We start from the raw sequence: 23691 nt of genomic DNA, 5'->3' as shown, positions 1-23691 counted from the left end.
TTAGATTCCACATATAAGTGATATCATATATTTGTCTTTCTCTGTCTGACTTACCTCACTTAGTATGATAATCTCTAGGTCCATCCATGTTGCTGCAAATGGCATTATTTATATACATGAACGTTGCCTCCCTGATGTTTTAACAGTTATCCCTTAGTGAGAGGATTATGTATGATTTTACTTTTCTCTTTCCTACCTCTTAATATTTTTCAGCTTTTTAGTGAGTACATTTACCTTTCATAATCAGAAGTTTTTAATAAGAAAGAGAAGTAGGATACTCAGTCTCACATAAGATGAAGGGAGAAGGCAACTTTCTTTGGAATCTGAAAAAGGAGTTTGCACAGGATCTCTCCAACTTGACTGTAATATCTGTTGGGAGTGGGAACAGTGTTTTGCTCACTGTCACGTCCCCAGGCCTGGCACAGCAGTTTTCCCAGAGTGACCTTTGACAGGTGTTTGTGGAGTGAATAATTAGAGATGAATCTATAGTGAAAAGAAGGTGAGTTTGGAGGAGGCAACTGTTTGGTGTTCAAATGCTGCTTATCTAAGATTCAGTCTATTTGACATTAAGTAAAAAGGACAATGGATTTGAACTAAAATGCTCTGATTGGATATAACTTAGGCAGGCTCTAATAAAACTCTCATTTTAAACCCCGGTAATCTTTCATTAGAGAGAATATTATAGACAAGAGCCCAGAAGGGGTTGACTGTATGGAAAAATAAATCCGGCATATATATTTTAACCAAGAAAGTCCATTGTGGGAATCCTAAATACTGGTATTTGGTCACTCGCTAAAGATATCTATAACAGCAATTGTGGGATGCGAGGGAAGCTCCACCCTCTCTGCATTTGACAAGTCCTGATTCTTTCAAGGGGAAATATTAATGGATTTATCTGGTGCCAAATCTGCTGGTGGAGGGAGGAAGCTGACCTTACAGTCTCCCCATTGCACGTTATCTGGGTGTTCAGCCAGCCGGGACTCGAGGCACTGCCTGGCTCAGCAAAGTGCCCTTGTAGGCAGCTCCCAAACTCCCTGGAAGCAACCGCCTACAAGCATCTGGGCTGAAAACTACAAACGTTTAGCGAGTTGGGAAACGCTGCCTACTTCAAAGGGGAGATTCACCCCGGCTATAGCTTTGATGGGAGAGGTTAAAGCTCTGCTAAAAGAATCTTTTCAAAAGCTTCAACTCTAAAGCGGAGCGCTCTGGGACTCTCGTGATGGAGAACCCACACCCCTAGTCTTTCTCCTCGGCTCACTTCTCTAGTTGTCATGTCTCCTCAGGACTCAATTCTATCACTCTGATGTTTTGGAAATATTTTCTGCTGAGTGAGTTGCTTAGAAAAAAGAAGCAATCAGTGGTAGCTAACAGAGCTTGTATTGGGGATGATTATTTAAGGACTTGAGGTATAATTTCTGCTTATCGAGTAGTCGCTTTATTTGCTTGGCAGGATGAGAGAGGAATCTTTATTTATTTTGCTCCTATAAAAAGACCTTGGGTTGGTTGTTTTTTTTTGTTTTTTTTTTCCAAAGCTAGGCCAAAGCAAATATATTTTTCAATGTCAAAAATATAAGAAAAAAGACTGAAATTTCAACAAGGGGATTTCTCAAACACATTTTCTGCTCGACTAAACTGTGTTTGCTTTTCTGGGCAATCTGTGGACTGCTGTAAGTTTATAAGCTGTTGTGTCAAAGGTCTCATTAGCACTTGTGGAAATAGAACAGTCTGTGAATGGTCTTCCTCCTGAAGATGGATACCTACCCGGTATGGATGGCTGTCCTTGTGCATCCCTGCTGCTGTCTCCGTGTACCTACGTTATCTTTCACTTCAAACTTTCAGGCCCATTTGAAAAACCGGAGCCCTCAGAATAGAGACCCAGATGACTCCAGGAATGCCCTGACTTTCTAAAGCCTTCATGGCCACTCCTGGCCAGCTGTGAACTGTGAAAAGACATCTCATTTTCCCTGCCTCCTACACTTCTCCCTCCCTCTCAAATATAAACATCGTTAAACTGGTTAAAGAGGAGGGACTTCCCTAGTGGCGCAGTGGTTAAGAATCCACCTGCCAATGCAGGGGACACGGGTTCCAGCCCTGGTCCAGGAAGATCCCACATGCCTCAGAGCAACTAAGCCCGTGTGCCACAACTACTGAGCCCACGTGCCACAACTACTGAAGCCCGTGCGCCTGGAGCCTGTGCGCCTGGAGCCCGTGCTTGGCAACAAAGAGAAGCCACCGCAATGAGAAGCCTGTGCACTGCAAGGAAGAATGAGTTCCCACTCGCCGCAACTAGAGAAAGCCTGTGCGCAGCAATGAAGACCCTACGCAGCCAAAAATAAATAAATAAATTTTTTTAAAAACCCAAACAAACCAGGTAAAGAGCAAATCAGTAAAAACAGTACTGCTTCCTGTGTAGAAATTACATGGTTGTTTTGAGGAGGGCCATTTATTTATTAGGTGCTTTGCTGCATAGGATATTACCTTTGCAGTCTGCTGAGCTACCTTGATTGGATACTGGAAGGAAATTATTAATGTAATTTTATGCTGAATTTATAGATTTGATGCCTCTGTCTTTTGTCATTATTTCTGCTAGCGTTTAAAACTCTATAATACCTTAATTATGACTTTTCTTTGTTTTTATAGTCTAAGGCTATTTGATGCACAGGCAGAGTTTTATAAATTAAATAAGTAGATATGGTTCACTTACAGAGAAAAAGAAGAAAATAATCAGAGAAAGTAAACACTTTGGGGGAGTGACTATAATCAGTTCCCTAATTTAAACAAAGATCTGCCCACAGCACAGAGTGTTGGAGACCTGACAAGACCATGCCTTCCTGAAATAACGGAGCCTCTGCGTGCCTGTCCCTTGTGCGTCAGACACGGGAGAGCTTTCAATCATCCTGCGCGTCTTATGTGAAAGAGGAATAAAATGGTACAGAAACTTGAAGGCCTGTGGACGCTAGTCTTGACTCTTACTTACTGTTTATCTGAACTTGGGCAAATTATTTACTTTCTGCAAGCCTCAGTTTCCACATCTCTAAAAGTGTTCATATAATATCTATTTTTCTTGTCGTTATAAAGGCTTTGTAAGGGAGAAATGACATAATGGATGTAAAACTACTTGTTAACCTGTGAAAGGCTGTGTAAACATAAGACCACAGCCACATGCTGGCAGCTCTTGGGCCAAGCACTGCACACGTATTTTATTTGGCCTGCACTGTACTTTAAAAAAGAGAGCTAACGTTCATACATAGAAGGATTTACATAATATTTTAGACTTCTGGCTTCCCTTGAAAAACCAAGCCTTGTGGCGACCTGGGCCCCGCTTCTGTGTGGCAACAATTGGCCTGAGTTGAACTGTGGCAGCCTTGTTAGATGGACCATGTGGTTTTCAATTCCTTCAATCTCCACCCCTCCCTGACAGCTCTCCGCCAATGAGAATGGTCCCTTGTGCTGTTTGTGTGGCCTGCCTGGCTCCTAAGTACACTGGATTCATGATGCTTGAGGATGTTAGATAGGCTGCTTTGACTTTGTGACAAAAACCACTGGCCCTGGAGTGGAAAGATCAGAGCTAAAGCCCCAGCTCTGGCATTGGGGCAACTGGGACAAGTCACTTCACCTTCTTGAATATTTTTTCTCATATGGAAAGTAGAACATGGTAACTGTCTCATAAGATTTTGGAGAGGTTTTACATAGAATAAGGACCTCAGCTTATAAACGAGACTGAACACCACACATATGTATGTATTAGTAGATATCCAGTTATTTATTACTGTTACCGAACTGAGCTAGGATCTGCTCAACTGACGCACCGGTCTACTTACATTGGGCTGTTGTGAAGGAAAGTACAGTGTTTATTTGCAGGGCACCAAGCAAGGAGAACAGACAGCTAGTGCTCAAAAGACCCAAACTCCCTGATGGCTTTTGGGCAAGGGTTTTTAAAGGCAGCATTAGAGGTGAGGGTCACAGGGTGTGTGATCAGCTCATGGACATTCTTCTGATTGGTTAGTGGTAAGGTTAGTGGTAAGGTAACAAGGTGATGTTTTGGGAATCTTAATCACCAACCTTCTGGTTCCAGCCAGTCTGGGGCCTATATGCTTGTGGTCATCACATAGTCACCATCCTCCACCAGGGTGGGGGGTCTAGTTTCTGCAGAACAACTCAAAGATACATGTCCGATGTTATGTATATCCCTTGAGGAGTCCTGTGACTTAGTTTTGTCTCTGAACTATTGTTTAAAGCTATCATTACTTTTCTTGATTGACTGATTTCCTTTGTTTCTGCATTCCATCCCTTCTCTAATTAGTAACTGCTCGAGTCTGCTGTTTGGAATTTGGGGAAAGCCTAGGAGACTAAAGCTTTTTTTATACAAACAAGAAATGGGGGACGCGGAGGGGCTTTTGTACCCGGGAGGACCCCACAGGGCCCTGCTCAGTTTCATTACCACAATGATGTGTAACAAATAACCACAAAAATCTCGGTGGCCTATACCAATAAACACTTATTTTTGCTTATGAGTTAATAAGTTGGGGGTGGCTCTGCTGACCTTGGCTGAGACAAGTGTGCCAACCCAGCTCCATTCTGTGTGTCTCACCCTCTATCAGGCTAGTCTGAGCTGCTTCTCATGGCAGAGTCAGAGGAACAAGCGAGAGAAAGTGAAAATGTGCAAGTGCTTTTTCAAGCATTTGATTGTGCTGTATTTGCTAACATCCAATGACCATAGTAAATTCCATGGCTGAACCCAGAGTTAAGGGGTGGGACAGAAAACCCCACCCATGATGGGCAGGCACTGCAAAGTTATATAGAAAAGAGATCCAGGGAGGAGTGAGGATTTGGAGCCATTTTTGCCATCAATCTGCCTCAGATAGGGTAATCTAAACTGCTGAAACAAATATATTTCCAAAGCACATAATGATTCAAATACAGAAGTTCATTGCTCATTCATTTAACAGTATACGTCCCGGTTGTAGGGTGTGGGGTGGGGGTGACTCTCCTCACATAGTGATTCAGGGACCCAGGCACTTTCCATCCTTTAGCTCCATCATCACCCAAGTCCCATCACTGTCACTATCAACGCCAGGATATGAGGGGTTGACAAATTCTTCCTAGAGGGCCAAGTAGTATATATTTTAGGATTTGCAACTACTCAACATTTCCGTTATAGTGCAAAAGCAACTATAGACAATATGTGAAGGAATGGGCATGACTGTGTTCCAATAAAACATTTACACAACCAGACAGCAGGCTGAATTTGGCCCATGAGTGTTAGTTTGCTAACTCCTGCCCTAGAGCTACAGACCTTATAGGTATTGGATTAACCTTGTAAGTTAACACAGAAGACAGTTTTATCAAATATTTTGCCTATGGGATAAGAGGAATTTCTAGCTTTCCAACCTGCTATATCTGTTTCTTTGCTATCTGGTACCAAACAAACAAGCCAATTCTCATAAGCACATTTTTCAAACAGCAGCTCCCTACTTTGAGATACCAATTTCTGTGTTAGGGTAGCCTAACTGCTAAGAAAAAGACCCCCAAAGCCATGTAATGGCACAAACATAATAGAAAGTACATATGTACCACTGGTCGATGAGTGGCTCTCCTTTACATGGGGATTCGGGAGCGTCAATGTACTTCCTTTCCCTCTTGGGGCCTTGCCACCCCCTCATTTTGGCCTGTACCCAATGTGTAGAAGAGGAAAGAGCATGGAGGAAACACATCTAGTTCTTTTATAAATAAGTAAATAAATTATTTTATTGAAGTATAGTTAATTTACAGTGTTGTAGTAGTTTCAGGTGTACAGCAAAGTGATTCAGTTACATATATATATTTTTTTCAGATTCTTTTCCATTATAGTTATTACAGGATATTGAATATAGTTCCCTAGTTCCCTGTGCTATACAGTAAGTCTATTTTGTTATCTATTTTATATACAGCACTGTGTACCTGTTACTCCCAAACTCCTAATTTATTCCTTCCCCCCTCCCCGACTTTCCCCTTTGGTAACCATAAGTTTGTTTTCTATGTTTGTGAGTCTCCTTCTGTTTTGTAAGTTCATTTGTATCATTTTTTAGATTCCACATATAAATGATATCATATGGTATTTGTCGTTCTCCTTCTGACTTACTTCACCTAGTATGATAATCTCTAGGTCCATCCATGTTGCTGAAAACAGCATTCTTTCATTCTTTTTTGCAGCTGAGTAGTATTCCATTGTGTATGTGTGTATATACACACATACACATACATATATATACCACATCTTCTTTATCCATTCATCTGCTGATGGACATTTAGGTTGTTTTCCATGTCTGCTGTGAACATTGAGGTGCATGTATCTTTTTGAATTACAGTTTTCTCCAGATATATGCCAGGAGTGAGATTGCCAGATCATATGGCAATTCTACTTTTAGTTTTTTAAGGAACCTCCTTACTGTTCTACATCGTGGCTGCACCAATTTACATTCCCACCAACAGATATATCTACTTCGGTTTTTTTCCTCCTATTTATAAGAGATTCACTTTATTTATTTTAACAGATCTTTATTGGAGTATAATTTCTTCACAATACTGTGTTAGATTCTGTTGCACAACAAAGTGTATCAGCCGTATGCATACACATGTCCCCATATCCCCTCCCTTTTGAGCCTCCCTCCCATCCTCCCTATCCCACCCCTCTAGGTCATCACAAAACATGGAACAGATCCCCTGTGCTATGCTGCTGCTTCCCACCAGCCAACTATTTTACATTCGGTAGTATATATATGTTGATGCTACCCTCACTTCGCCCCAGCTTTCCCCTCCCACCCCATGTCCTCAACGCCATTCTCTATGTCTACCTCTTTATTCCTGCCCTGCAACTAGGTTCATCAGTACCATTTCTTTCTTTTTTTTTTTTTAGATTCCATATATATGCGTTAGCATATGGTATTTGTTTTTCTCTTTTTGACTTACTTCACTCTGTATGACAGACTCTACATCCATCCACCTCACTACAAATAACTCAGTTTCATTTCTTTTTATGGCTGAGTAATATTCCATTGTATATATGTGCCACATCTTTATCCATTCATCTGTCAATGGACATTTAGGTAGCTTCCATGTCCTGGCTATGGTAAATAGTGCTGCAATGAACATTGTGGTACATCTCTCTTTTTGAATTATGGTTTTCTCTGGGTATATGTCCAGTAGTGGGATTTCTGGGTCATATAGTAGTTCTATTTTTAGTTTTTAAGGAACCTCCACACTGTATTCCATAATGGCTGTATCAATTCACATTCCCACCGACAGTGCAGGAGGGTTCCCTTTTCACCACACCCTCTCCAGCATTTACTGTTTCTAGATTTTTTGATAATGGCCATTCTGACTGGTGTGAGGTGATACATCATTGTAGTTTTGATTTGTATTTCTCTAATGATTAGTGATGTTGAGCATCTTTTCATGTGCCTCTTGACCATCTGTATGTCTTCCTTACAGGAATGTCTATTTAGGTCTTCCACCCATTTTTTAACTGGATTGTTTGTTTTTTGGATACTGAGCTGCATGAGCTGCTTGTATATTTTGGAGATTAATCCTTTGTCTGTTGTTTCATTTGCAAATATTTTCTCCCATTCTGAGGGTTGTCTTTTCATCTTGTTTATGGTTTCCTTTGCTGTGCAAAAGCTTTTAAGTCTCATTAGGTCCCATTTGTTTATTTTTGTTTTTATTTCCATTTCTGTAGGAGGTGGGTCAAAAAGAATCTTGCTGTGACTTGTGTCATAGAGTGTTCTGCCTATGTCTTCCTCTAAGAGTTTTATAGTGTCTGGCCTTACATTTAGGTCTTTAATCCATTTTGAGTTTATTTTTGTGTATGGTGTTAGGAAGTATTCTTATTTCATTCTTTTACATGTTGCTGTCCAGTTTTCCCAGCACCGCTTATTGAAGAGGCTGTCTTTTCTCCATTGTATACTCTTGCCTCCTTTATCAAAAATAAGGTGACCATATGTGCATGGGTTTATCTCTGGGCTTTCTATCCTGTTCCATTGATCTATATTTCTGTTTTTGTGCCAGCACCGTACTCTCTTGATTACTGTAGATTTGTAATATAGTCTGAAGTCCAGGAACCTGATTCCAGCTCCATTTTTCTTTCTCAAGATTGCTTTGGCTATTAGGGGTCTTTTGTGTTCCCATACAAATTGTGAAATTTTTTATTCTAGTTCTGTGAAAAATGCCATTGGTTGTTTGATAGGGATTGCATTGAATCTGTAGATTGCTTTGGGTAGTATAGTCACTTTCACAATGTTGATTCTTCCAATCCAAGAGCATGGTATATCTCTTCATCTGTTTGTATCATCTTTAATTTCTTTCATCAGCGCCCTAGAGTTTTCTGTGTTCAGGTTTTTTGTCTCCTTAGGTAGGTTTATTCCTAGGTATTTTATTCTTTTTGTTGCAATAGTAAATGGGAGTGTTTCCTTAATTTTCAGATTTTTCATCATTAGTGTACAGGAATGCAAGAGATTTCTGTACATTAATTTTGTATCCTGCTACTTTACCAAATTCATTGATTATCTCTAGTAGTTTTCTGGTAGCATCTTTAGGATTTTCTCTGTATAGTATCATGTCATCTGCAAACGGTGACAGCTTAACTTCTTTTCCAATTTGGGTTACTTTTATTTCTTTTTCTTCTCTAATTGCTGTGGCTAAAACTTCCACAACAATGTTGAATAATAGTGGTGAGAGTGGGCAACCTTGTCTTGTTCCTGATCTTAGTGGAAATTGTTTCAGTTTTTCACCATTGAGAATGATGTTTGCTGTGGGTTTGTCATATATGGCTTTTATTATGTTGAGGTAGGTTCCCTCTGTGCCTACTTTCTGGAGACTTCTTATCATAAACGGGTGTGGAATTTTGTTGAAAGATTTTCCTGCATCTATTGCTATTATCATATGGTTTTCATCCTTCAATTTGTTAATATGGTGTATCACATTGATTGATTTGTGTATATTGAAGAATCCTTGCATTCCTGGGATAAACCCCACTTGATCATGGTGTATGATCCTTTTAATGTGCTGTTGGATTCTGTTTGCTAGTATTTTGTTGAGGATTTTTGCATCTATGTTCATTAGTGATATTGGCCTATAGTTTTCTTTTTTTGTGACATCTTTGTCTGGTTTTGGTATCAGGGTGATGGTGGCCTCGTAGAATGAGTTTAGGATTACCTCCCTCTGCTATATTTTGGAAGAGTTTGAGAAGGATAGGTGTTAGCTCTTCTCTAAATGTTTGATAGAATTCACCTGTGAAGCCATCTGGTCCTGGGCTTTTGTTTGTTGGAAGATTTTTAATCACAGTTTCAATTTCAGTGCTTGTGATTGGTCTGTTCTTATTTTCTATTTCTTCCTGGTTCAGTCTCAGAAGGTTGTGCTTTTCTAAGAATGTGTCCATTTCTTCGAGGTTGTCCATTTTATTGGCATATAGTTGCTTGTAGTAATCTCTCATAATCCTTTGTATGTCTGCAGTGTCAGTTGTTACTTCTCCTTTTTCATTTCTAATTCTATTGATTTGAGTCTTCTCCCTTTTTTTCTTGATGAGTCTGTTTAATGGTTTATCAATTTTGTTTATCTTCTGAAAGAACCAGCTTTTAGTTTTATTGATCTTTGCTGTTGTTTCCTTTATTTCTTTTTCATTTATTTCTGATCTGATCTTTATGATTTCTTTCCTTCTGCTAACTTTTGGGGTTTTTTGTTGTTCTTTCTCTAATTGCTTTAGGTGTAAGATTAGGTTGTTTACTTGAGATGTGTCTTGTTTCTTGAGGTAAGATTGTACTGCTATAAACGTCCCTGTTAGAACTGCTTTTGCTGCATCCCATAGGTTTTGGGTCATGGTGTTTTCATTGTCATTTGATTCTAGGTATTTTTTGATTTCCTCTTTGATTTCTTCAGTGATCTCTTGGTTGTTTAGTAACATGTTGTTTAGCCTCCATGTGTTTGTATTTTTTACAGTTTTTTCCTTGTAATTGATATCTAGTCTCATAGTGTTGTGGTCAGAAGAGATAGTTGATACGATTTCAATATTCTTAAATTTACCAAGGCTTGATTTGTGACCCAAGATATCATCTATCCTGGAGAATGTTCCATGAGCACTTGAGAAGAAAGTGTTTTCTGTTGTTTTTGGATGGAATGTCCTATAAATATCAATTAAGTCCATCTCGTTTAATGTGTCATTTAAAGCTTGTGTTTCCTTATTTATTTTCATTTTGGATGATCTGTCCATGGTGAAAGTGGGGTGTTAACATCTCTTACTATGATTGTGTTACTGTCTATTTCCCCTTTTATGGCTGTTAGCATTTGCCTTATGTATTGAGGTACTCCTATGTTGGGTGCATAAATATTTACAATTGTTATATCTTCTTCTTGGATTGATCCCTTCATCATTATGTAGTGTCCTTCTTTGTCTCTTGTAATAGTCTTTATTTTAAAGTCTATTTTGTTTGATATGAGAATTGCTACTCCAGCTTTCTTTTGATTTCCATTTGCATGGAATATCTTTTTCCATCCCCTCCCTTTCAGTCTGTTTGTGTTCCTAGGTCTGAAGTGAGTCTCTTTTAGACAGCATGTATACGGGTCTTATTTTTGTATCGATTCAGCCAGCCTATGTCTTTTTGTTGGAGCATTTAATCCATTTACATTTAAGGTAATTATCAATATGTATGTTCCTATTACTATTTTCTTAATTGTTTTGGGTTTGTTTTTGTAAGTCTTTCCCTTCTCTTGTGTTTCCTGCCTAGAGAAGTTCCTTTAGCATTTGTTTTAAAGTTGGTTTGGTGGTGCTGAATTCTCTTCGCTTTTGTTTGTCTGTAAAGGTTTTAATTTCTCCATGGAATCTGAATGAGATCCATGCTGGGTAGAGTAATTTTGGTTGTAGGTTTTTCCCTTTGGTCACTTTAAATATGTCCTGCCACTCCCTTCTGGCTTGCAGAATTTCTGCTGAAAGATCAGCTGTTAACCTTATGGGGATTCCCTTGTATGTTATTTGTTGCTTTTCCCTTGCTGCTCTTAGTATTTTTTCTTTGTATTTAATTTTTATCGTTTGATTAATATGTGTCTCGGCATGTTTCTCTTTGGGTTTATCCTGTATGGGGACTCTCTGCACTTCCTGGACTTGATTGACTATTTCCTTTCCCATGTTAGGGAAGTTTTTGACTATAATCTCTTTAAATATTTTCTCAGACCCTTTGTTTTTCTCTTCTTCTTCTGGGATCCCTGTAATTTGAATGTTGGTGCATTTAATGTTCTCCCAGTGGTCTCTGAGACTGTCCTAAATTCTTTTCATTCTTTTTTCCTCATTCTGCTCCCTGGCAGTGATTTCCACCATTTTATCTTCCAGCTCACTTATTCGTTCTTCTGCCTCAGTTATTCTGCTATTGATTCCTTCTAGAGTATTTTTAATTTCAGTTATTGTGTTGTTCATCACTGTTTGTTTGCTCTTTAGTTCTTCTAGATCCTTGTTAAATATTTCTTGTATTTTCTCCATTCTGTTTCTGAGATTTTGGATCATCTTTACTATCATGACTCTGAATTCTTTTTCAGGTAGGTTGCCTATTTCATCTTCATTTATTTGGTCTTGTAGGTTTTTACCTTGCTCCTTCATCTGTAACATGTTTTTGTCGTATCATTTTTTTTTTTTTTTTTTTGGATGGATGGGGCTGTATTCTTGTCTTGCTGGTTGTTTGGCCTGAGGCATCCAGCACTGGAGTTTGCAGGCTGTTGGATAGAGCCGGGTCTTGGTGCTGAGATGAGGACCCCCGGGAGGCCTCACTCTGATTAATATTCCCTGCGGTCTGAGGTTCTCTGTTAGTCCAGTGGTTTGGACTCGGAGCTCCCACCACAGGAGCTCAGGCCCGACCTCCGGCCTGGGAACCACGATCCTGCAAGCTGGTCACCGGGGGTTCCTCCCATCCCCTTAGGTGTCTGTGGTCCCCCACCAGTGCCCGGTAGGTGCCCTAGTTGTCACACATCTGCTTCTTAAAAGCTTTGGTCATAGTGTCACACATTGCTTCTCATTATCCATACAGTTATGGCCACACATAACTGTAATAGAGACTGGAAAATCAGTCTAACCATGTACCCAGCTACAATCACATAAGTACGCAAAGAAAGAATGGGCAGTAGTGTTTTTTAACTCTTACAGAATGATTCTTAGACCACAAGTGTCCCAGTGCCTAACACAGAACCAGGTATGGAGTGAATATTTGATTAATATTTATTGAAGGAAGGAGGAAAGGAAGGAAGGTGGGAAAGAGAAAAGAAAAGAAAGGAGGGAGGGGGAAGGGAGGGAGGGAAGAGAGAAGGAAGGAGGAAGGAAGGAAGGAAGGAAAGAAGGAAGGAAGGGAGGGAGTAAAGAAGATGCCAACCATGTGTATGCCTGCCCGTTTATACACAGACAAAACTATAAAGGATCATGCTTCCCCATTTGTGTTTAATCTTTTCAGTACTAAGTAATTATTTGTGTCCCTTGGATTCTGTGAATGATATACTGCAACTGTATACATGTCCTCTTTGGTGTTCATAGACCTAGGGGGAAGAGAATTAAAGTCAAAGGGAAGGAACGAGGAAGAAACAAGGTAAGAGCAACTGGAACAGAACCTCCCTAAGCATTTAGGGCTCAGGGTCATCAGAGGTTCACAGAATAGTGAGAAAGTGTAGCTGTGCCTTCCCCCTCCCACCTTTCAAGTATTTCTAAATGGACTTAATTAAGGTCGCCTCCATCACAGGACTTTGCAGTGATCCAAATGGTGCTCTTCAGGTGCTGCCTGTGTCTGGCCAAGGCGAGGCTCTGGACAGTTCTGTCTGGCTGCACACATGGCACTTCTCTGCTCAGTTACCTCTCACTACCTTCTGCTGTTCTGGTGACTGTGTGGACCTCTTCTATGATGGAGCCTCAAGAAATCCTAACATCTTCACCATTGAGGACAATGCTAAGGGCCCAGGGACTGAGAGATCCTTGGCACGGTGCTGGACACAATTGTCGTAGGGAGGGGAGAATTGGCCAGGACTCATGGCTACCACCCTACTTCACTCAGGTGAAGGACAGAGGATGAATAGAGAGGTGTACTGGTGCAACTCAAAATGATGGGGAATGGGCTAGTATCTGCTTTGGGGCTTTGTGGAGCTGCAGGTCTGGTTCAGGCTTACTCCAGTATACCCACCAGAGTGAGAGTCTGAACTACCATCTTAGCCTGAACCTTTCTCATAGCATTGACTTCCAGTGGTAGGTGTGTCTGGTCTGCTAGACACAGTAAGGACTGACCCGTGATGAAAGATACTTTGCTGGGATCCAACTTCTGAACTGTGATCACTTTTTAAAACAGTGCCAGAGGCCCCATAAACCCCACCTCTAGCCGGGGTATGGGGATCTATAGAGGAAGGGAAAAGAAACATTAAAAAACCCAATTTCTTGATTATATAAAATCTGGCCAAAGAACATAAATACATGAGATAAATGACCTAGGAAAGGTTTCAATATTTTTCAACTTGGTAGTGCAAAAGAAAATTTATTTTTGAGCATCTTGACACTCTGGCATTCTGGGTTGAGTTGGAACAATGGGCCACAGGCTCTTTTTATTTCATTCCATTCCACTACATCATTTTCCATTGGGTAATACTAATTCATACTTAGTGTTTTGTTTCATAGTCAACTTGTGTTTTATCATTTCAAGTGGAATGTTGGTTTAGTTGTAATCACTCAAGCAACCACTGAAAAAATTATACAAAAATATACAGTTAGAAAATACATTAATAAATTTAAATGGAATAATAAAAAATGTTCAAATAACCCAAAAGAAGGCAGAGAAGAGGCAACTAACTCCAGCTAATATTAATCAAGGGCAGAGATTGTCAAAATGAATTTTAAAACACACACACACAGACAAGAACTACAGAGAAATAAAAAACAGAAAACAATAAAATTTTAGACCCTAAGTACAAACTTATCAATAAGTATATTAAATGTAAATGAGCTAAACACACCTGTATTCTGTCTGTAAGAACTCACTTCAAGTATAGTCATACAGGTGAAGATTGTATTAGCTTTCTCTGTTGCATAACAGATTACTGCAAACTTGCTTAAGACAGCACAGATCTATTATCTCACAGTTTCCATTGGTCAGAAGTCTGGGCATGACTTAGCTGGATTATCTACTTTACTTCAGGGTATCAACAGGCTGCAGCTGGGTCTGTGGCCTCATCAGAGTCTCAACTAGGGAAGAGCTTCCTCAGGTTGTTTGGCAGAATTCATTTCCTTGAGGCTGCAGAAATGATGCTTCAGTTGTTATGCACATAAATATGTCAGCTTAGATGAAATGGACCAGTTTTTCAAAAAACCAAAAACTACCAAAACTAACCCAAGATGAAATGGATAACTTGAATAGTCTTATAACTATCAAAAGTAATTGAATTCATAATCAAAAGCCTTCCAAAAACCAGATGGTTTCACTAGCTAAGTCTACCAAATATTTAAAGAAGAAATCAGTCCAACATTATCTCTTTCAGAAAATAGAAGAGGAAGAAACACTTCGCAACTCATTTTATGAGGCCAGCACTGATACCACAACTAGATTAAGGCAGTACCAAAAAAGTATATTCCAGACCAAAATCCTGATGGAACACCAATGACCAACACAAAAATCCCCAACAAAATATTAGCACATCAAATCCAAGACATAAACAAAGAATAATACATCACAACCAAGTGGGGTTTGTCCTGGGAACGTGAGGCATTCAGTGTTCGAAAATCAGTCAACATAATTCACCCTATTAACCGTCTAAAGAAGAAAAAGTATGTGATCACATCAACTGATGCAGAAAAAGTATTTGAAAATAAAATTCAACATTGATTCATGATTAAAAAGCTGCAACAAACTAGGAATAGAGGGGAACTTCCTCCACCTGATAAAGGGCATCTACAAAAGCCTTGAATGTGGCAAAACCAGTGAAGACTACTTAGATCCCAGTCCACATTGCATAACAACCGTTTTCCTTGCTGTAGGCTGGTCCAGCAGTAAATCCCAGGCAACACCATTCCCACAATTGTTAGTTCTGACAATCCAGAGGGCAGCAGCTGGTGAAAACATAAGTCCAACAAAAGTGAGCTCTGCGTCTTGTACTGTATGGCCCTGGCTTCGGGACCACACCCTGGCTGACTTACCATGATGACTGCATTGTGCAGGACCAGCATGGTGAAGAAGGTTGGTGGAGAAGCAGTTTGCTGACCAAGGATAGAGGTTCTGAGAACAAGGCCATGGGGTAGGAAGCTGGCATTTTGGCTGAGCCAGGAGCCTCCTGGGAGCCAGAGCCAGCAATCAGCCTCACACAGGAAAACAACAGGGACCTGGAGATGAGATTTCTGAATATCAGGAAGTAGTCGGCAGTTGAGTCAGAGCTGCAGACCCAGCTGGAATGGGAACCTTTAGCTATCGCACCAAGCAACAAAGCAGCAAGGAAGGGCTTACTAAGGAGACCAGGGAGAATTTGTGTTGTTTTTTTAATGAAGGGACTCAGAAATAAAAAGCTTTGCTTAATTGATGTTACAGCCTGCCAGAGATTCCAAACAGCAGAGTCATAAAGAGAAATGTCTCATGAAGGTTATTCTCTTGTGCAGATGGGTGCACTGGAATCTGTAGTCAGGACCTTGTGCTTTGGAACTTATTTCTGTCAACCCAACTTCCTATACTTTCTTCTTAATGACCTGGAACTTCTTTTCCAAACTCTTCCATGAGAAGTTTGGACTCTCAGTCAGTTCAGGCAGAAAAAAAAATGAAAATTTCAACATTGAGGCAAAGTTGGAAGTATAATTTGGGGGTTCTCATATTCAGCACACACTCAGCGATGGATATGCGATATCTTTTTCCTCCTGGCCCTACCAGAACTGCTAATGGATGCATCAGTTTAATTGCCCAAAGAATGTATCAGTTAAAGCGAAGCTTACTTGTAGCTCTGAAGTTGAGCTCCTCTGATTCTCAAGATACTCTAAGCAAAGAGAAGTGTAGAACGTTGCAAAGGAAGAAAAGTGATGTGGGCAAGTCTCCAAAACAAGCCAGCTCTCCCCAGAAGGAAAAACCACCGGAGCTCTCAGTGGCCAGCAGAAGAACATACAAGTCCTTACTTGAGAATCACAGCCTTCAAGGTAATGTGGTGTGGGACCCTGGCCTGGGAGTCAGACGGCCTGGGTTCTGACCCACATTTGCCCGGTGGGGTAGTGACTATGGTGGGCTCTGAAGACAGGTAGTCTGGGTTCTAAGGCTAGATTTGATATTTTCTCACTGTGTGGCCTCGGGCAATTTAGTTCACCTCTCTGTTCCTCAGTTTCTTCATCTGTAAAAAGAAATGGTACCTATATTTACCTTAGAGAGTTGTGAGGATTAAAGGAACTACTGGTGCATGTGTAAAACATCTGGCAGCACATCTGCTCGTATCGAGTGCTATGTAAGTCTTTGCTGTTATTATACACTACCTGGGTCCTAGGGCAGTTACCTCTCTGGCTTCAGTTTTCTCAGTCGTAAAGCTAGAAAGCTGGGTTAGGCCATATTTCTCAAAATTTGGTTTGGAGACTTCTAGCATCAAAATAACCTAGGCTATCAGTTTAAATAATATCTCTTAAAGTGGGGCCTGAAAAGGGGCTTTTAAAAATGCTTTCAAAGTGATTCTTATACATAATGATTTAATCATAGCAGTAGAAGTATAATTAAATCAGCAATAGTTGACATAGAGCTGCTTTGGGAGGAAGTGAGAAGTTATGCCCTGCAAGGTAGCGGCACTGACACTGTGGCCAATGAGTGGAAAGCCAAGCCAGAGCCACACTCAGGCTGTGCTGGTCTCTGTTCCCCGTGGAGGGGGAATTATGGCTGGAGATGGATGAGCTGCTTCTTCACGAATGTCCAGACTGGCCATGTAATTAACCAATAAAAATCCCTTTCCCTTTTCTATGACTTAGGGGTGAGCCCTTGAATATTTGTGACAATAGGCATTTTAAAAAGTCACTTGTTGGAAATCAGAACTAATAGCTCCATTTTCTGTGCCCCTATTCACTTTATTTCTAGCCTATTGTAATTTGCATCCTACTGTATTACAGTGAGTACCTACACTGTGTGTATCCTCCGGAAGTAATGAACTTCCTAAATTCAGGGTGAGTGCCTTATTTATCTTGGTATTCCCTTCTCTCCTCCTGCCTTGCCCTAGCATTTAGCACAGTGATTTGCATGTGGTCGTCCTTTTATAAATATCTGTTGGATGAATCAGCAGAGGATCCAGTTTGAACTGAGTCCTGGGGTGGAGTTTACAAGTCCGTGGTCCCAGAGTGTCTACACTGTAACCATGAGACCCATGGACACAAAGGCAGTGGAAAAATGCTACCTTCATCACAAAGGCATTTGCAATATTAATACAGTGGAAGATATAAATCTTAATTAGTAGCAGAAAAAAGTAATGATGTATCGAGGTTTTCAAAATGTCAGCTGGTGGCTGGGCAATCAATTTATTTACAGCCACTAACCATTGCACTGTGATACTGAAACCAATACTGCTAATTAAAGGTGTAATGACAATCAGCCAGATCACTGTTAATTGATTCTTAATACTTCAGTTACTGCTTTTCATGCCAACTGAGTGTAATCAAAAGGGGTCAGAGAGTCCTACAAGGCTTGTCATTTTAGAAGCATTTGCAGGTATTAGCTTTTCAATATCCAAAAATCCATGTGAAAGAGTACCTATATTTATATACACTTTACTGGCTCAATAAAGCTTTTGGAAAGTGAAATTAATTCTTGATGACAAATAGAAATATTTCATCAACAAGAGGGAAATTTTATTGCACCTTAGACTTTGGTTTCATATTCTATTTCTTTATTCTCTGCTGGAAAATAACTCTAGGTATTTTTCTATCTTGAGAAAAAGTTTCAGTTGACCATATGGCTCCCCCTTTCTCTTCATCCTATTTTTCCCTTCCTGTCATTGATGAATTTGGGGGAAAAAGTGGTTTACAGCTCCTCTGTTCTTCACTCCTGCAATGTGTCTTTTGCCTCAGTTGCTTAGCATCTTTGAAAGCTACCTTTAGCCCCCACTAGCTAAGTCAAATGGCTTTTCCTGGTCCTCAGTCTTCTGGTGGCCTTTAAGACAACTGATCACTCTTTCTTTGAAACTCTGCTCTCCTTTCTTTGAAACTCTGAACCCCCACTAATCTTTCTACCAAGAATATTTTCCAGGAAGGGATTAACATAGCTTACAAGACATGCAGGGAATATGAGTGTGAGCTTAAGTGGGTAAGGAAAACCCTGGGGCAGAAGTAGTGGCCCCTTCCCAGATAAAGGCCAGTGGCCAACAGGTTAGAACACCCAGGCCAAAAGGCAATGGAAAATTCCAGTCCAATTCCAGGTCCATCTCAGTTAAGGGGGCAGGAGGGGAGTATGTCTCTGAGAGGATAGTGTGAAGATATGGGATTTTAGATGCAGAACAAGGCTGTGTTCGAACAAGTTCTCAGAAGTGAAAGAGAAACTCCGCCCAGTCTTGGAAATAGGATTGGTAGAAAGAAGAGAAAGCAGGCCATAGATGACTGTCTGGGGTACTGCACTGGGCTTTTCCTAGGACAGGTCCCTCCTGTGCCGCTGATTGGAGATCCCTCACTTGGGGTAGTGACTTGGAAAAACTCCGTTTCTCCTTTACTCTTGTACTATTACCACACTCAAAATACTTCTGATGCCAGATGTGTGAGTTTTCCACACCAAGCTATTCTGACACTAACTGCCTAGAGTTAGTGCAGACCCCAGAGTTAAAGGGCCCAGCCCCACAGGACTGCCCCCCAGCCTCAATTCAGATGCCAATCTCAAGTAGTAGATCCCCAGGTTACCCACAATTTCTGTCTGACTTGGCCGTGAATCAGAGATTCCATGACTTCCTCCTTGGATTAGATCACTTGCTAGAACAGCTCACAGAACCTAGGGAAACACTTACTTATGTTTACTGGTTTATTGGATAATAAAGGATGCATGACCCAAGCAAGACCAATCAGAATCCTCCCTAGGACCTTTCTTTGGAACTGTTAGTCTACTGTAGGGGCTATAAGTTATACACCATGGGTGGCTGGTGGCCATCTGGTTTTCCATGTAGAGAGATCCTGTTAGAAAGATGGAGAGAACTCTGATTAAATCCTTTGAGTGATGCCTGAAATCCATCAGTCCCTGGATGTTTCTGGAATGTGAGCCAAGAAACATTTTTATGTTTTAAAAAAAGCTAGTTTGAAAAAAGCTAGTTGAGGTTATGTTTCTGTCATTTATAATTGGCATCTTAATACACTGCCCATTTTACACATGAGGACACTGAGAGCAGAGAGGTGAAGTGATTGCAGGAGTCTTTTTTTTTTTTGCGGTACGCGGGGCCCTCACTGCTGTGGCCTCTTCCATTGCGGAGCACAGGCTCTGGACGCGCAGGCTCAGCGGCCATGGCTCACGGGCCCAGCTGCTCTGCGGCATGTGGGATCCTCCCGGACCGGGGCACGAACCCGTGTCCCCTGTATTGGCAGGTGGACTCTCAAACACTGGGCCATCAGGGAAGCCCCTGTATTTTATTTTTACAAGAGATAAATAAACTGACACCAAGCATTGTAAGTGGATGACCACAACAAAAGCAATGATGATTGCAATTACCAAACACGAAACACCCTCAGACTATGTCATAATATTGACATTCAGTCCAGTAATCCTCCACTGTAACAGCTCCTTTACTTTGCAATGAAAATTGATTTGTATATTTTTTGCCTCTAAGTCCTTGTGGGATTTTTTTTTAATTCAAACAGAAAGTCACAAAAATTATAATCATCCTCATCAGTTCACTCCGTCCCATGTAATTAATTTATTTTTTCATCTTGATCTTTTGTTAGCACTTTCATGAATTCATCAGTTTTCCATTAGAGTTCTGAAAATGCTTATTCATTCAGTTCAGCAGTATAGTCAGTTACTAGAAACCTGTACTTGTCAGAGTCTTTTCCATGAATTCCTTGAAGACGAACCCCTTTTATAGGAACATTTTTGCGAAAGCATCAGAGTACACCCAGTGTACAGGATTTTTAATGTGCCACCAATTATGTGCTCTCTTTTGGGTTATGCTAAGAGTATAAAATGCACGATGCTGCTCATTTTTCTCTAATCTGTTCCTATATAATGGTAGCTCCTGGCTCTAAGCATCTGGCCTGCTAACTGCATAGTAAATAATAGTAAACATGGTGCAAGTCTTAATGAACTACTTGAATAAGATCATTTCTGTATAATCAAGATACTACTGTTGTTGCTGATCACATCAGCCATCGTGGACAGGCGCCTGGGCCCCACCGTGGCCCAATTAAATGAGAATTGCTGAGGGTAAAGCCAGGTCTTGTGTTTTTAAAAGCTCAGTGTGCAGCCAGGGTTGAGAACCACCTGGCTTGTCACCTGGGGGTGGCGGGGGACAGTGCGGTAGGCCTATGTGACTTGAAAAGAGCCACAGTGGTGATTCTCATATCTCTACTCTTGCTCAGATAGTTGGGAAAAGTGATTTGAGAGTTGAAGGGGTAGTTGCTACTTGATGGCAGGATCAAAGATGGTAAAACAGTTTGGGTGCTGTTTAGTTCCAGCTCCTTTTTTTGCCCAGCTCACCATTCATTCCTTCATTTATTTACCAGAATTTTACTGAGTGCCTCTCATGTGCCAGACACTATATTAAGCAATGAGATTACAAAGGGAACGAGACAGACAAGGTAGATATCAAACAAAAACAAAGCGTCAGCAACTCCATCTTGGACTATGGGGAATGTGATTTATCCAGAAAAGGAATACTACTCAGCAAAGCACACCAACCAACCAACCAATCAACCAACCAACGAACCACAAAAGAACTACCGATGAGTGTGAAAACATGGGTCAATATTAAAAAAATATGCTGAATGAAAGAAGCCTAACACAGAAAAGTAAATACTGTATGATTCCACTTCTATGAAATTTTGGAACTGGCAAAACTAACCTATGATGATAGAAAGCTGATCAGTTGTTGCTTAAGAAAGGAGTGTGGATTGACTGGAAATGGGTACAAGGGAACATTCTGGGGTGGTGGAAATGTTTTGTCTCTTGATGTGTACTTGACAAAATTAGACTGAATAGTGCATGTAAGATCTGAGCATTTCACTTTAAGTAAGTTGTACTTCAGCTAAAAAATAACAATATTAAAGGAGAAATTTTATAAAAATAATATGTTTCTGTCCCTTTCCCCCTTAGCTTGAGAGAGCCTTGAAGGTAGACAACAGAGTCTTGCTCATTTTTCATTCTCTTTTCATTTTAGTATCTACCACAGTATAAAGATAAAATAAATGTTTATTGGATGAATAAAGAATAACAGTATCCTATACTCACGTAGTGGTTTCACATTTAAAATCTTAGTTAATCCCTGTAGTAATCCTGTGAGTTTATAAATAAGGCCCAGAGAGGTAATGTGAACCAGTTGAGGTCACACAGCAGGGAGTGGTATAGGCAGGACTTGGACATGGGTCTCCTGATAATCACAGTCATCTAACTCCAAAACTAATGCTTTATCCATGACATCCCAACTGATGACATTGGAATAGTTATTGCATTTTTTTCTTTGGTCAGTTTTGTCAACTCAACATATATTGTGCATATATGACTTCTAAATTTTAAAAGTATAATAAAAATTATTTAGAAACTTGGCATTTTTAAATGCCCTCTAATATGAACTCCTCCATAATGTATCATTTTCTACAGATTTAAAACATGATTTGGTGACTCCTGGCTATAGGCATCTTTCCTAGGAGGTAACTGAGAATTGGAGATAAAGAGAAATCCTTTCCATTGTCTTAAATCAGGTTGACATTTAAGCTACTGAGTAGAGCAGGTTTTCAAGCAGCCCTGCTGGTATTTAACAGTGTTGGCTAACAGAGAAAGCCCACAATCGACTGTTCATCCTTAACTTTCTGGGCCAGAGAAATCCTCTCTGCACTGAAATTAATAGTAATTAACCTCATGTCAGTAGAAAACAAATCAGCATGTAACTGGCTTTAATGCCGCTGTGCCCTTTCAATGTATAGGCGAGAAGAATTGACTCACATTTATTCAACACCCACTGTGGATTGGGAGCTAGATGCTTTATGTTTGTTTTCTCTTTAATCCTTATAACAACAAAATGAAGTAGGTACTGTGGTCCCATTTTACAAGTGAAAAAAAACTGAGGCTCAGAGGGTTTGAATATATTGGCCAAGGCCCTATAGCTAGTAAGTGGCCAAAGCCAGGATTCAAACAATCGTCTCCTTCACTCTCAAAATGTGTTTCATTCATTATTTCTAGGCTGCCTTCCCAGGGCACTGCTCGCTGCTAAATGCCAGCCACAGTTTTAGAACAGGTGGTAGCCAGAATAATGCGTCACGCCATGCCCCCGCCCCAATGTGCATGTCCTAATCCCCAGAACCTGTGACTGTGTTACCTTGCATGGCCAAAGGGACTTTGCAGACTGATTAAATTAGGGATCTTGAGATAGGAATATTACCTGGATTATCTGTGGGCCTGACGTAAATACAAAAATCCTTATAAGAGAAAGAGGGGGCAGGCCAGTCAGGGGTCATAGTCTGAGAGAGATTTGAAGATGCTATGCTGCTGGCTTTGAAGATGGAGAAGAGACCACAAGCCAAAGGTTGCAGGTGGCCTCTAGAAGCTGGAAAAGACAAAGAAACAGATCCTCTGCTACCATAGAACCTTCAGAAGGAACGTAGCCCTGCCATCACGTCAAATTTAGCCCAATAATACCTATATTTAGACTTCTGACCTCCAGAACTGTAAGGTTATGTTATTTTAAGCTACTAGGTTTGTGTTAATTTACAGCAGCGATAGGAAACTAGTACAGAAAGGCAGAACAGTTAAGCAATACATACCTTATCTTCTTTTGACACTTTAAAGGAGTAAATTTAATTCTCTTTTGAAAGCTCATATCTTGATTAGGAATTCTTATGGCTGATACCAAATTAAAATATGCTTGTATTATAAGAGTCTTAGTACTATAGGAGAAATCCAACACTGTTAAGAGTTTTCTATAGAAATGGCAATAACAAACAAGGTAGGCTGCATAAAAATTCATGGAGTGCTGAAATAATGTGGTAATATATTACTTTCTCTACTATTGTGGACATTATGTGACTTGCCATCTTAAGTCACAGTATTTATTACGTTTATGCATCATTCATTTAACAGTGATCAGGTACATGCTATGCAGGTATATGTGTAGGGATGCAGGTAAGTAGATAGATAGACAGACATGCAGAAATTCTGTAGTGCCCTGAGTTCTGACAGGCGGAATTTCATTTTCAGTATTAGTTCACTTATCTTTAAATTAGGTGGATGCATAAATGTTTAAAAGTTTATCAGATATCTGATTACAAGAGAATATAAATAATTCAATATAGAAAATGACCCCTTTAGAGTTGATAGAAGTGGCAAGTAATATAAATTTAATATAATATAAATGAGGAACTTCAGTTTTATACTAAATTGCTTTGCTGATTAATCTTTTTTTTCAAAAAAAGAATTGGAACTCCTGTCAAGGAATGAACATTCTGACATCTATTAGATCTTATAAAAGTTTGATTTATTTCTTTTCTATCAGAGTTCATTTTGAAAGTTAGGAGAATGTCTTGATGTTATG

Source organism: Tursiops truncatus, chromosome 7 (genome assembly GCF_011762595.2).
Source record: "Tursiops truncatus isolate mTurTru1 chromosome 7, mTurTru1.mat.Y, whole genome shotgun sequence".
Taxonomy (NCBI): Eukaryota; Metazoa; Chordata; class Mammalia; order Artiodactyla; family Delphinidae; genus Tursiops; species Tursiops truncatus.
Note: the sequence above shows the minus strand (reverse complement) of the source record.